This window comes from Fringilla coelebs, assembly GCF_963513975.1.
Source record: "Fringilla coelebs genome assembly, chromosome: 8".
Classification (NCBI taxonomy): domain Eukaryota; kingdom Metazoa; phylum Chordata; class Aves; order Passeriformes; family Fringillidae; genus Fringilla; species Fringilla coelebs.
The window spans coordinates 23,857,539-23,870,850 of NC_140066.1; positions in this window are offsets into that span (position 1 = coordinate 23,857,539).

Consider the following 13,312-nt stretch of genomic DNA (forward strand, 5'->3'; position numbering starts at 1 on the left):
AATCCTGGCAAACGGGAGGTACGATAGATGTGGTCACAGTTCCTGCCATCAATATCCTCTAATATAAATGTCAGCGATGCCATTTTACCCACAGTCATTTCCCACAATGCTGATTACATTATCGTATAATAGAGGGGCGCCAGCCGCACCGCTTTCTCTCCTAACCCTCCTTGCGGTAATGTGTCAATAGCCTGCCTCCATGAAACAAGTCAATTTTCTGCAGGCTTGGCAGCGGAATAAATCTGCCGACTATCTAGAGAGCTGGAGATATTTATACACACCGTGTCCTCTCTCTCTCTCTCTCTTTCTCTCTCTCTCTCTTTCTCTCCCTCCCCCTCCCACCTTCCCTCCCTGTGTGTGCAAGCATAGATGTGTGTCCTCAGCAGAATTGAGTGATTTTCAGCCCAGACTCAATAAGAAGAGAATTTAGGGCAGTCCTACAGCTTGGCTTCCAGTAACAGCCCTACACGTTTATTTTCTTTAGCTTAACAGGAAAGAGAGAATTATGTTTAGATTTATATGACAAGGGCAGTTCTACCAAAACGCTTGTGATAAGCGCTGTGGAAGGAGGAGGAAGGTGTGTGCATGTGTGACAAAAACCAGGCAGGCCAGTGGCAGAGAGGGATTGCAACACCTTGCAGGTCACACCAGGGGGATCCTCTGGGAGCTGGAAAAGCAGCTCTTGCTTTAACCGACAGCTCCTTTTTTAGTGTATGTCTGAATCAAATGCCAGTGGAAGAAGGAGGAGGGAGGCCATGGGCTCCTCCATCCCTGCTGACGGGTGAGAGTGAAGGCATTTGGCTCCAGTCTCTTGACTCTTGCAGGTAAAGAGGCTTCCAAGGACAAGATGCTCTGGCAACTGCAGCGTTGGTTGTTATCTTGGGGATGTCCCCAGGACACCCTGTGGTCATCCCCAGGACACCCTGTGGTTCACTGCCCCATACACCCCCGCTATGATGTCTCCCTTTCTCCAGCACAGATGGTCCTCCCTGAAAACTCCAGTGGCTCCCTGTCCAGCCAGCAAAAGCTGCTCATTCTGGACTCCCAGGCACTGGTGAAAATGGCAGATACTCCTCATGCTCACAAAAGAGAATTTTGCCACTTAAGTGAGGCAGAGCAACAGCTCAGATTGCTCTGGAGACTCTCTGCTCCCTCTGGATGTGGACAGACAGACAGACTCTCAGCAGTCCCCCTTGGACTAAGCCAAGAGAATGTGAACCATTTCTCCTTTCTCTCATCTTTGCTCAGTTCTCAGTAGGGGAATTTTTTGGTGATGGAAAATGTTGTCAATTATTTTTTTGCCAAGAGGGAAAAACAAAGCCTGAAAAGACTAATAGCAAATACAAGATTGCTTTCAAATTTTTGGGCTTTGATTTTTTTTTTTTAATAAAAACCTGCAAATGTTCCATCTGTTTTCATCAAATTTTGTACAAGAGGCAAATAATGCTTGGATCATTGCTTTTGGCTTGATTTCTCCATCCTCCTGCTCCAGAACATGGCATTTTCTGGGCAAGGAGATTGTGTGTCCTCCACTAGCCCTGGGAGGAGTGAGTCCACCACGTCCCAGGGATGGGGAAGGCTCCACCAAAGACGCGGTTCCCAGTAAAAGGTTGTCCTGCTGGCTCCCTAGAGGCACTCCTGTCAGTTTTCAGAAAGTAGGTCAGGAAGAGGATGGTGACCTCCTACCATCATAAGACCTCAGGGACTTCATTCAATTGCTGGGCCAGTACAGAGCTCTGCCCATGTACCCCCAGCCTTGGTGAACATCACACTCTTCCTTGCCCACCTCCACTGTGACTTTTTAAAGTGTCATTTGTAGCCCACACAGTCACCACAAAGTTAATTGCAAGCAGAAATCCCCTCTGGGCAAGAGGAGGCCCAGAGGAAGCAGAGCATACTCAGCATGGTGGGGTGACTTGGCCCTGAGGGAAAGCCAGGGAGTGGCTACGTTGCTGGGTACTGGGCTTGGGCTCTGGTTCCTCTCCACAAGGGAAGATATCCAACTCCCCACCCATTGTTCTGCTCGTGTACACACCTTCGCAGTGATGCCAGCAGCTTTGGTTTTTTGCCCTGGCAGCTGTGTCAGAGATTGACAAGAGCTTTATAAAATTGGGAGGGAAGTGGGGCTCTGTATCTTGATGAAAGTTTTATTTAGAAATCAATGAAACCCACAGCTCCATCACACAATCCAGTCCTTCTACCCTTCTCAATCCTGTCTGCCTGGGCTACAAGTCATCAGCACCTGTCAGAAAGAGAGGCCTGTGGTGAAGGTACATAAGAAGAAACAGGCACCATCCACCCAGAGGAACCTAAAATTCCTTCCATGCTATCTAGAAAAGACCCTTTATCTGGTAAAGGCTTGTATTGGGTCTTTGCTGGGAAAGGCTCTCCCCACATCTGTAACGGATAAATCTGTCCCCAGTGGAAAAGAGCCAAAGTTGGAGATAGTTGGGACTGCCCAGTCCAAGAGCCATCAGAGCCAACAGCAGCCTTCCTGTTGACACAATCAGCCTTCAAATGAGTCTAAAATCTGGACACATGCCCTGGACCACAGCCTTCAGAGGTAGGTATTGGGGCTGCTTCACTGCCAAGCCCCAAGACAAACTGCAAAGGAAGGCTACTGTGTTAGGACACATTTCTCCAAAGTGAGGAAGTGGGGACTGACTCCAGGCTCTGATTCAGATCCTTGTCTGCATATGTGGAATATCATTAAGGGAGAAAAGCTGGCAGCAAGCTTCAGCTGCTTACTACTACACTGGCAGGAAAGACAAATGCAGAGCATAAGATAAATGAGGCACTTCCAAGAGCGAGAAAGTCAATACTATAGAGACCTTCAAACTGGAGTCTGGGGAGCAGCTTACAATTCAGCTTGCTGGTACAGACAGGAAGACATCCCTGTGAGCTGAGAGCTTAGCAGCAGTTCGGACTGGTACATCCCAGTGGGGTGACAATACAGGTGGCCACGTGGGACTGGACTGCACAAGTCCTTGCAAAAGCCCACAGGGAGGAATTGCTCATGCACCATCTGTGTTATGGAAGCTCTTGAAGGAAATCACAGCCCTGCTGTGCAGCATAATGTTCCAGTAAAAGAAGACTGAAACCTGGTTCAAGACAGTCTCTAGCGTGGCAAGGCAAAACGCGAGATGAAACAGAAGATAGGCTTGCCCCAAAATTTTATTGAAAAGCCATGCTGATCTCCCTGGGACTACTCTTCAGGATGCCCAGAGTCACCCTGAAACACCAGGCACCCAAAACACTCTGCCACATCAGACCAATGCTGAGTTGCTCCCCCTTCCCTGCTGTGGTTCACTGAAGGGCCAGACCTCCATGTCTCAGCAATGCTGGGCCGTGCTGGGTACCAGCTTCTCTGCTGTGCAGCATGGCAGCACAGCTGTGTGTGGGGCTGCATTAAAAATGGCTCTGGGTGCTTATGCACGTGCTCAGTCCCACAGCTGAAGGAAATGCAAACTGATCCACCGAGGAAAGAAAGGAAGATGCTGCCCTCCTTTTTTCAATTATATCCAGGTCCAAGGTCAGCAACCTCTTCCCTCCTGCTCTGCAGTATCTTGTCACACAAAACCCAGAGAGAAAGGGAATGTGATAAAGATGAAAGTGATGTGGCAGGCTCGTATGTGAAAACAATCACCCTTCAATTAAGTGTGATTGATTTCCCAAATCAGAGATGCATTCAGCTTCCAACAGATAGATATGGGCGAAGGCCAGATGCTGGGGAATTCAGCACACGTGCTTGATCTAGGACATCACAAGGAAACAAAATGGAGATGCTGTAAAGTACCAGGTGCTTTGAGATGAGTCTGAGATGGGCATAAAGCTGAGCCAGGAAAATTTTCCCCCTCAAAGAAAAGCTCAGTGCTGAGAAACAAAGTGCAAAGAAAGGTGGTGTTTTTCCAAGCTTTGAATAATTTTTTTTTTTTGTATCAGACCAACAACCAAGGACGGCCCAGAAGAGAGTTTGCAGGGATTTAGCAGATATGTAGAAGAATCTTGCTGACATAAAGTTGTTTCTATACAGAACTGACAAGGGACCTAGCCTGTCTCATGGGGGAGGTGGGGCAAGGCACTTTAGTGACATCTCACAGTGTTGCTCTAAAGCCTTTGACAAACAACTGAGAGGTTCAGAAACTCCATTTGGTTCCTCTAATGTCAGCTGTGTCCCTTTTCTCATTCAGATTCACAGAGAGCCCTTCCAGCTGTTTTACAGACCCCTGATGCTTTGTGAACCAAACCTGCCCACCCACGTCCACACTGCCACTCTCGGGGCAAAGAACTCAGGGTGTTTCACAGCAGGCAGGCAGTGGTATAGAGGATATCAGAGAAGCCACTTTGCCCAAAGAGCAGAGGAGTCTGCTGAAAATGTCTGCAGCAAGCACAGTAAAGCACTGCAGTGAGACACAGGAGCAGCATCTGGATAACCAGCTTCTGTTGATATGACCATGCCCACCAGGGCTGGCCAAAATATATGCTGTGCTTTAGGGGAAGACTGGGTACTCCAGTGCTGGTCACCACAACTACTCTAGTTAGCACTCCTCATCAGCATTTTTTAACCATGCAAGGGGGGCTTGCCACCCCCGCAGAAATTTAGCACCTCAGTTCCTATATGAGCACTCATCATTGCAGCATCTGGTCACACCATTCTACAGAGCCCCCTCCTGCATTTATCAGAAATAGGCAAGGGCAAAACTGGCAGTCCAAATGAGGTGTTTGGCTAGAGAGAAAGGAAGGCAGCACTGCAGATTTAGTACAGCTCATGGCAGGAGAGCAGCTCCTGTATGTTAGTCTGGGCCGTTGTCCCGTTTTCCCTATCACAATCGGCCCCATCCATCTCCCCCTCTCTCCCCCTTGTCCCTTTCAGGGATTTCACATAAAAGGTCTGCACTTGACCCCCCTCCTCCCTGCAGGGAGAGGGGAAGGCCGTGAATAGAGGGACCCTCATGTTTGCAGAAGTGATTTTCACATTAATGGCAGCATATGTTTGCATCGATTCCAAGCTGCGGGGCTGAGCGCGTGTGTGTGCCTGCGCTCGCTGCGGCCGCCGGCTCCGCGCGTGGGGCACCAGGTGCTCGCTGTCAGGCTGAACAAAAAGAAGTGTCAGCACTCTGCGCCGGGAGGCTGTGCTGGCAGCTCCCCCCTGCCTGCAGCCCCGCGCTCAGAGCATCCTGCCTCTGACTCGCAGCAGCATCCTCTCGAGTCGGCTCCGGAGCTGCCCTCCCCGCACCGCACAGCCCTCCCTCACTGGGGGCTCTCTGCTGTCACCCATCCCTGCTGCCCGAGCGCTCAGATGGTGACTTTGGGTGGACGGTGGTCATCCAGAGGGTACTGGAACATACTCTGGAGGCTGCTCTGACCCTCTGCCCGACTGGTACATCTCAGAGTCCACGTAAACTCTTGCTATACCCAAAAGCAGATCAGTGAGGTCTCTTGATGGATTCATATGTCCAGCTCATGGCTGATGCAGCCTGCTGCCTTCTTTCACCCTTTTTCTGGTGCACCATGGGGCTGATGGATCATCAAGCTCTTCAGGCCATCCTGGCTGGCATCACCAAGTTTCTCTGGATGAGGAGAACTTCTCTGTCCCCAGCACCCCATCTTCAGTGTGAGTGGTACCCACACCCCCTGCATGGGGCTGGACCCCCCCCAGCCAGCACCAGCAAACCCTCAGCTCTGCCCTCCCAGAGCAACAGGGAAGCTGGAGTTGCAGCTTCGGAGCCCTGGGGATGAAAAGCAGTTTGCACATCCCAGTGCCTATCCAGGATGTACTAAACCCAGGTGTTTTTCAATGACAGTGGTGCCAGGGATTGCAAAGGGGGAGGCCTGACCCTGCTGTCTGGTTCACTCAGACCTGGGGAATTTGCCAGTTCATGGATACATTCAGACCTTCATCAGCAAAACTTTCTGGGGGAGTCCAGGACTTAATCTTTTTTTTCTGCTCCATTTCTCCTGCCTCTGAAATAGGAGTCACTGCGTTTCTTTCCACTGCTCTGTGCATCCATCTTCTCTTCTTAGATCCTGACCTGTCTGGTGCCCTGGAGATATGCAATGGCTCCAGCAGTTGGACCAGCATCTCCCTGGGGTTGTCCAGGCACTGCTGGAATCACAATAAATTAATGAAGAATAAGAATTTTATGTGATTCTATGTGGACTATGAGGACCCTCAGAGGCATGGCTGGAATGGATGGACAGAGCAAGCATGTCAGCAGTGCTGATGCTCAGCACCTGATGACAAGAAGTCTCCTCTGTTCCCAGGTAAGCTCAGGCCTATGCCCTGTGGGAGAGCTGCCTCATGCCCCCAGGTGCCTCATGCCCCTTCATGCCCCCAAGCTGCTGACGAATCCCACCCTGAGAACAGCAGAAATTACTCATCTTGCTGGGCAAGCCCACCTGACCTCAAGTGTGGATGTTGCAGACTTTACAGCCTGTGCCACCTATTTGATACCTGATGAAAATTGCATTTCTACCAACTGTGGTTTAATCCCCTTTGCAGGTGGCAAATGAACAGTGACACTTGTGGGGTTTGCAATCTGGAAATTGTTCATCTTCTGCAGAACAGCCCTGTGCCTTTGCAACAAGATATTCTGCAGGCAGAGCTCCCAGGGAGAGCTGTTGTGGTACTTCCACACATTCACAGTGCTCACCTGGGACAGAGTCAGGGGCTTTAAGGCAGCCAGCACCAAGAATCAATGTTCATACACAGAACCAAGACATTCTGCCTGCAACTTGGAGAAACTTCTCTTTACCCTCTCTCTTGTAAGCCTGGAAGTGCAGGAAAATAAACAGAAACTTCCGCTTGCTGGAATCTTGGTGTTTCCGAATCATAAGTGGGGAATCAGAAGGAAAAGTTGAAATTCCAGAAAGCAAAAGAAAAAAAATCTCCAAACTGCAGATTGCAGGTAAATCATGAATCTAGAAAATGAAAACACCATCAAGAAAAATCTCTTTTGCCATTGGACATGTAACTTGGGAAGAGGAAATTTCTTGTCATATTTTAAAATGAAGCCTGCTGCTTAGCCTGGGAATTTGAAGCTGGAATGATTTGTATTGTTTCTTTGATTCACCTGATCTGAAAATAAAAAAAACTGTATCAAAATATTTTCCTCAGAAGGACCTTGATGCTGGAATAACCACATTTTTCTCCATAAGAAGTTCTTAAGCAAAACAAATCAGCTCTGTCTATTCAGATGCATTTGGCCTCTAATCTTAAATTTTTCTTTCCAGTGTCTGCTTTGTTTTTTTCCAAAAAAACCCCCTATCTGACCATGTAATCCCAGAATCCTGGAGCCAGGGCTTTAGAGAAAACACCTGGTACCACAAAGGGGCTGATGCTATACATAGCCCAGACACTACACTGCCGTAGACCGGAAGACAGGGAAGAATTTGGTGGGTGCAATAGCTTGATGCCTTATTTATAGTGTGAAGCTGTGAAGCAGTGGTGGGCCGAGCTCCGGTTGCCATTTCCTTTGCTGTGCTTGCACCCAGCAAAACAAACACATGTGAGACAGGCTGAGCTGGTGTCATCCATTCTCAGAAGGATATCTCCAAGGCAGGCTATTTTAATCTGCCTGGGCATACTTTATGCCCTGCCATAACCATTCTCCTTTTTTTGCTCATGCTTTACATAAAAATACCTGCTTCAGACTCATGATCAACTCTTGTGTGTACAAACCCGTTTGAGTTTCTTTATTTTCTCACTTGCCCTGATGGGAGGGGTTGCAAAGTTGTTCCTGATAAACAAGAGATCTGCTAGCACTGCTTTGTAAAACTGCAAGAGAAGTGCCCAGGCCAGGTCTTGTTAATGAACCAAAGTCATTTGCACCCTTCCAGACACTAAGCCCACTGACTGTGAGAAGAGCATGGGTTGTAAACAGCTTAAGTGTTAGAAGTACTGAGTACAGCAGTATTTCAAGTCTTGAAGACTGTACCAGGAAGCAGATGGTCTTCCAGATCCACCAACAGTAAGTTTGGTGAATAGACATCTCACCAGTCAGGACATGGGAAGCAGACAGGTGGCCTCATGGCATGGGCAGGTTTCCTTTGGTTGTTTTGTGGGTCAGGAGAGAAGGGACAAAAAGTTAAAAGCATTGTACCTTTTTTTTTTTCCCCTCAAGCAATAAGATTGGCCAGTCGTGAAATGAAGGGTCCCACCCAATTTTGAACATTAAATACTCAGATGGGGTAGAGACCCGTGCAAAAAGCCCCACAGCTACTGTCCTCTGAGACCACACTACAACGCCCACTGCTCCCCTTCTCCAGGATAAGCAGGCACTGGGAATCACGGACTGCTGAGCAGAGCAGGGCTGCTGTCACGTTCACAGCAGGGCACAGTGAAAGGAAGCCCCATGCCCTCAGGGGAGAGAAATCCCTTTGGCTTTAGAGAACTATGTTTTTCTTTTAAGGTCTCAAAGCAACCAGCAGCCCTGATGTGCAGCCACTCCAATCAGGGCAGAGGTGTGAAGGTGTCTCACACGAGGTCTGCAGGGCATAGCTGACTTTAACCCCACAATCACAAATGCGTGTGTAAAATTCCCTTGCTGAGCACCTTCCCCCAAGCACTCCTGCATCATACTGACAGGATCACACATTCCCAGTACATCCTTCATGCAATAGCAGGGCTGCAGGAATGAAGGCTGATGTGAGGGCTTAATTAATCAGTTAATTAATCCCAAACATTTTAACCCTCCAAATCCCTGCTGCACTCTAGTTTGGCAATTTGTTCATTAGTGGAAGTTTTTTGGTTTTTTTGAACCTGGATCATTTGATTTCTCCCCCAAGACAGAAGCAAGATATAATCTTGTCATTAGGAGAGTGAATGTGGTTTTGTATATGTCTGTCTATGTCTCCTGTGTTAGAAGCGAGCTCTGCTTGGGACTTTTCTGTCCTGGCTCTATCCTCTCTTTGGGTTTTACTCTGCACTGGACATTGAAAGGCTCAGGTCAAGCTGTGCAGGGGTAGGAATGTACCTTTGCCCTCTCTGCACTGTTAAAGCCACACCAAATACTCAGTCTGTGCTGATGTGAGCACCTTTGGGGCTCTCTTGGGAGATAGGCTTGGTGGATCTCATGCCCACATTCAGCAGGAGCAGAGCACTGACTTCCCTCTCTGTCAGTGTCAGGGCCACCCTACACAGCAGAGATGTGAAACACAAATCCTAGCTTACTGGAGAAGCAGCAGTTATATATGTGGTCTCTGACTGTCGCATGAAATGGAAACCCACCCTGCTGTAGTGCTGCTCTGCTTGTTTTGTGGTAATGCTTTTTCTAAAGCACCAAGACACCCTGTCCCATCCCCTGGCAGGTTAGGACACCTGAATGTATCTTAGAGACTTCCAAACCCTTCTTTCACCCTGTGTCGTGCTTCCATCCCTGTCTCTGGCTGAGCTAGAGAGCTGCTGTCTTACCCAGGCTGTCACTCACACCTCTTCACTGACACTGTTTTCACAACTTCATTTCTCTGCTCTCCTTTGCTCCCCGAGTACACACACTCACTACCCTTCACTGTGTTTGCAGTGTCCCATCTTGACACAAGCCCAGCAGCTCGGTTCAGGCGCCAAGCTCCAGCCAGCACCACCCAGGTGAAGGAACTCTGGGCAAGTGAGAAGATTTACTGCTACAGGTCCCAAATACGCCATCAGTGTTGTCACTCTGCCGGTGCACATCCCTCTTCCCTAGGTTTTTACAGCACATCTTTGTGCCACTTGGCTACAGTAATGAGACCCCAATCTAATTGCTAGTCAATAAACTCCAGTTAAATTAACAGCTCCATCCAATGATCACCAACATCTGCTGTTCATCAGGCAGCCTTCCCTCCCCTCGTGCTCCCTGCGTCTCCTTAAATCCCAGTGCCCCAAAACACAGTGTGTCTGTGCTGGGCATGAGCTAGGTGTAACAGAAACATGCTGTCTCTGCTCTCAGCTGCGCTGGGCTTGTACAGGAACCCACTCACTTGTGTGGGAGCACACACTTAGCTGCAATGATGGGACTAGGTGAGCCAGAGCAAGACGTAACCACACAAATGCACAAGCATCCCTGTGCCTTTGTCTCACAAGCACCCAATAACCCAATCTCCGGATCCTTTGTTGCACTGGCGATTCATTTCCCCCAAATTGCCTATGGAAGAACTGGTGAGGAAAGGAGGTGACTTGTGCAGCAGACACTGGCAGGGACACTGACTACACAGGAGCTTCACATTCCTTTGACTCATCATTTCTGTTTGAGGATTTAGTCAAATATCAGGACAGCTCTGGCTGAAAATCAGATCCTGACTCTGACTTCTGTAGGTAGGTTCAGTCTGTTTGTCCATAGATTTGTGAAGCCCATGTGTACCTCACAATCTCAAACAGCTCCACAGTGCTTGGGGAGAGGGAAGGTCACCTCTCTGATTCAGAGGTTAACAGGGTCACGCTTCACTTGTGGAAAAACCTCCTGCCTAAAATTAAGCCTCAGCCTTGCAGAAAGCCAGGCCAGGCAAGCCATTAAAAAAAGGTCAAAGATATTATCAGCTCCTAATCCAATTAGGTACTGATTATCTGTGAATTCAGCACAGCCTCACTGTTAGAGCTGTGCTTAGGAAAATGAGCATCTCCAAAAAAACAGCTGGAGATCAAGGGGGCTCTGAGAGCTGAGGCAGCCTTGTGAGAGATTATGCCTCTGCCTGGGGAGCACCGAGTGTAGCAAGAGCTACGTTGGGTTTTCATTGCTATCTTTCTTTGTATGTGTCACTTGGTGGGTGACATTACATCGCTGGTGAAGGAGGCAGACAGATCTGTAACCATCCCTGCTCCTAAATATAAGTTTAAGAACAAAGGGAAACGAGAATTTCTAAATTCGATTAAAATCAGTGATGCAGCAGCCTGACTTGTTGGGAATTCTCCAGCAAAACATTTTAATGGAAAATATCATTCTGGCTAACCCAACAGTTTCCATGGGGAAATAACAGTTTTACCGTTTACTTGTTGGGAGGAATGTTATTTTTTATTTTTTACTTTTGGTCAGTCCAGCAAAACCATCACATTTTAAGGAGGTTTCCTCCTAGTGATGTTCTGGGAAAAAACCTTTTAGCGGGGTAGAAATCTAACTGTTTTTAATCTGGGACTTGATTGCTTTATTAAGGGGATTATGTGATACAGTCCTGAGATACCATAGGAATGGATTTGCTCCCCTGGCAGGCGGTCTGACTTTGAGAAAAGAGAATTTGTGTGCTGAGTGGTGGCTGAAAGAGTTATGGAAATTACCCCCTGTGGTTCCATCCCCCTTGTCTCTGGACAAGAAGGACTTTGAGGTTTGTTTGGTTGGTTTTTCTTGCTGATAATAGGACTGAACCATGGCAGGTTTCTCTCCCTAAACGGAGCACCTTGCACATCTTGCTGTGGCAAACTTCATAGTAAATGTGTGAGTGGCTTGGGGAAGTTTCTTCTGGGAAAACAGGAAGAGGTGCTCTGGACAGGGCAAATCCTGCTGCACCAAGTCCTGGATTTGTTTTTAAGTGTGATTCACAAAATAGATTTGGGGAATAACTCCCTCTGCCCTTTGTAGACCTCCTTCCTTGAAGGCAACACCAGTTTGGTTCCTTATTTGTAAAAGGCAACAATTCTAATATTTTCCCGTGTCTTTTACAGTCTCCCATGCCTGGCTGGGCAGAGCCAGACAGGTTTGCAATACTTAGCTGAGCAGCTCTATGGATTTCCACTGTTGCTGTTTGGCTGCAATGACATTTTAGTTGTAGCTTCTGCCTTAGGAAAGTGATACTCCTTCACAAAGAAATCTGCCTGTCAGCAGAGCCACCCCTGGGCAGGGGCTTGCAGATGCTGACATGTGTGGATCAGACTGGAAGGGCAGCACTCCTGATGGGGCTGGGACTCTGGTACCACTTCCTAACCTCCAGGAAAAAGCTAGTTCTGATCACAGGCTGGTTCTACCAAGGATGTTGGACTCTGCAGGAGATGAACCAGTCTGGATCTGAGTGCCAACAGTGGTTCTTGCTTCTGACACAGATTTACTGCTCAGCCTTGGGAAGATGGAGTTTCCCTTCCATATTTTAGCTGTGAGAGCAGCTTTTTGGCCAAAGAGTAGCAGTCAGAGTCTGAGCTTTGGGTTTACATCTGCTGAACATCTGGGCTTGAGGATTTAGCCATGCAGCAATGGTCACCAGCGTGCACTTGTAAAGGGCATCTATTACGCTGCATTAACCCCACGTGGACACATGCAGGCAGGATTAAGAGGCCATAATCACATTCAGCTTGGTGGGCTTTTGAAAGAGAAATCAAATGAAGGCTGTGAACAAGGACATCCCTGCGGGAGCTTAACACAATTTGGCTAATCCACTTGGCGTGTAAATGGTTTGTTCAACTTCATCTTTCCTGCCAGCATGTATAGACAAGGTGGGAGTGAGAACACGTGGGCTTGAGACACTCAGGTAAGCTGAGTCAGGTCTTCTGTGGGGGTCTGGCTCTGGGGTTCCTGTTAGAGAGGGACCTTTCCTTGTGAGTCTGAAACAAACTGGGGGAAAAGTGCAATGGGCGTAGCTGAGAGCAGGGCAGCTTCTCAGGCTAAGTGAAAGGCAGAGGAGGACATGTTGGTAAATAGTTCATTAACATCCAGTGTCACTCCATTAATTTCACTGAATAAATCTGTCCTCTTTTCTTCCTCCCATCTCCTACAGCCCGAGCTGGAGACTGTTTGCTGGACTGGAAGCAGTACCCAACAAAACCAACGTTTTTTCTTGGTTCAACCCTTACTAAAAGCTCAGTGGGCTCTGGGACCAGCATTGTCTCTTTGATTTGACAAAGGTGGACAACAATGGCAAGTATTGCTCTCATGAAGAAAGTTGGAATTGAGTGGTATTTTCTCTCTTCTTCCCTCCTCTGGAAAGGCAAGCAGATGCCTTCCAGACAGAATCTGTACAGCTATGCCCATCCTGCCAGGAGGGCACCTTTCCCTCCACATCTGCATCTTCCCAGTGAGGACAAAGCCCACAGAGGATGGGAGGAACGGCTCACCCTGTCTCTGAGACAAGATCTCTGCTGATAGAGGTACGGTTTGAGGCAGACAGGTGCAACAGCTCCCCAGGCTGAGCTTGGATGTCATGGCCAGGGAAAGAGTTGCAGCCAGTCCCCAGCTGGAGCAGCTTGCCTTATACTGAGGGCCTGCAGCACTGAAGCCCAAGGTGCTGCCACCTGGTTAAAGAAGCAGCTCTGATAGAACACCAAATAAATTAGGAGATTTTGTTCTGCATCACTCTCAGAGAGACAGCACATGTTATACTGCAAGAATGTTATCCATGTGGGAGACAGTGATGAGGC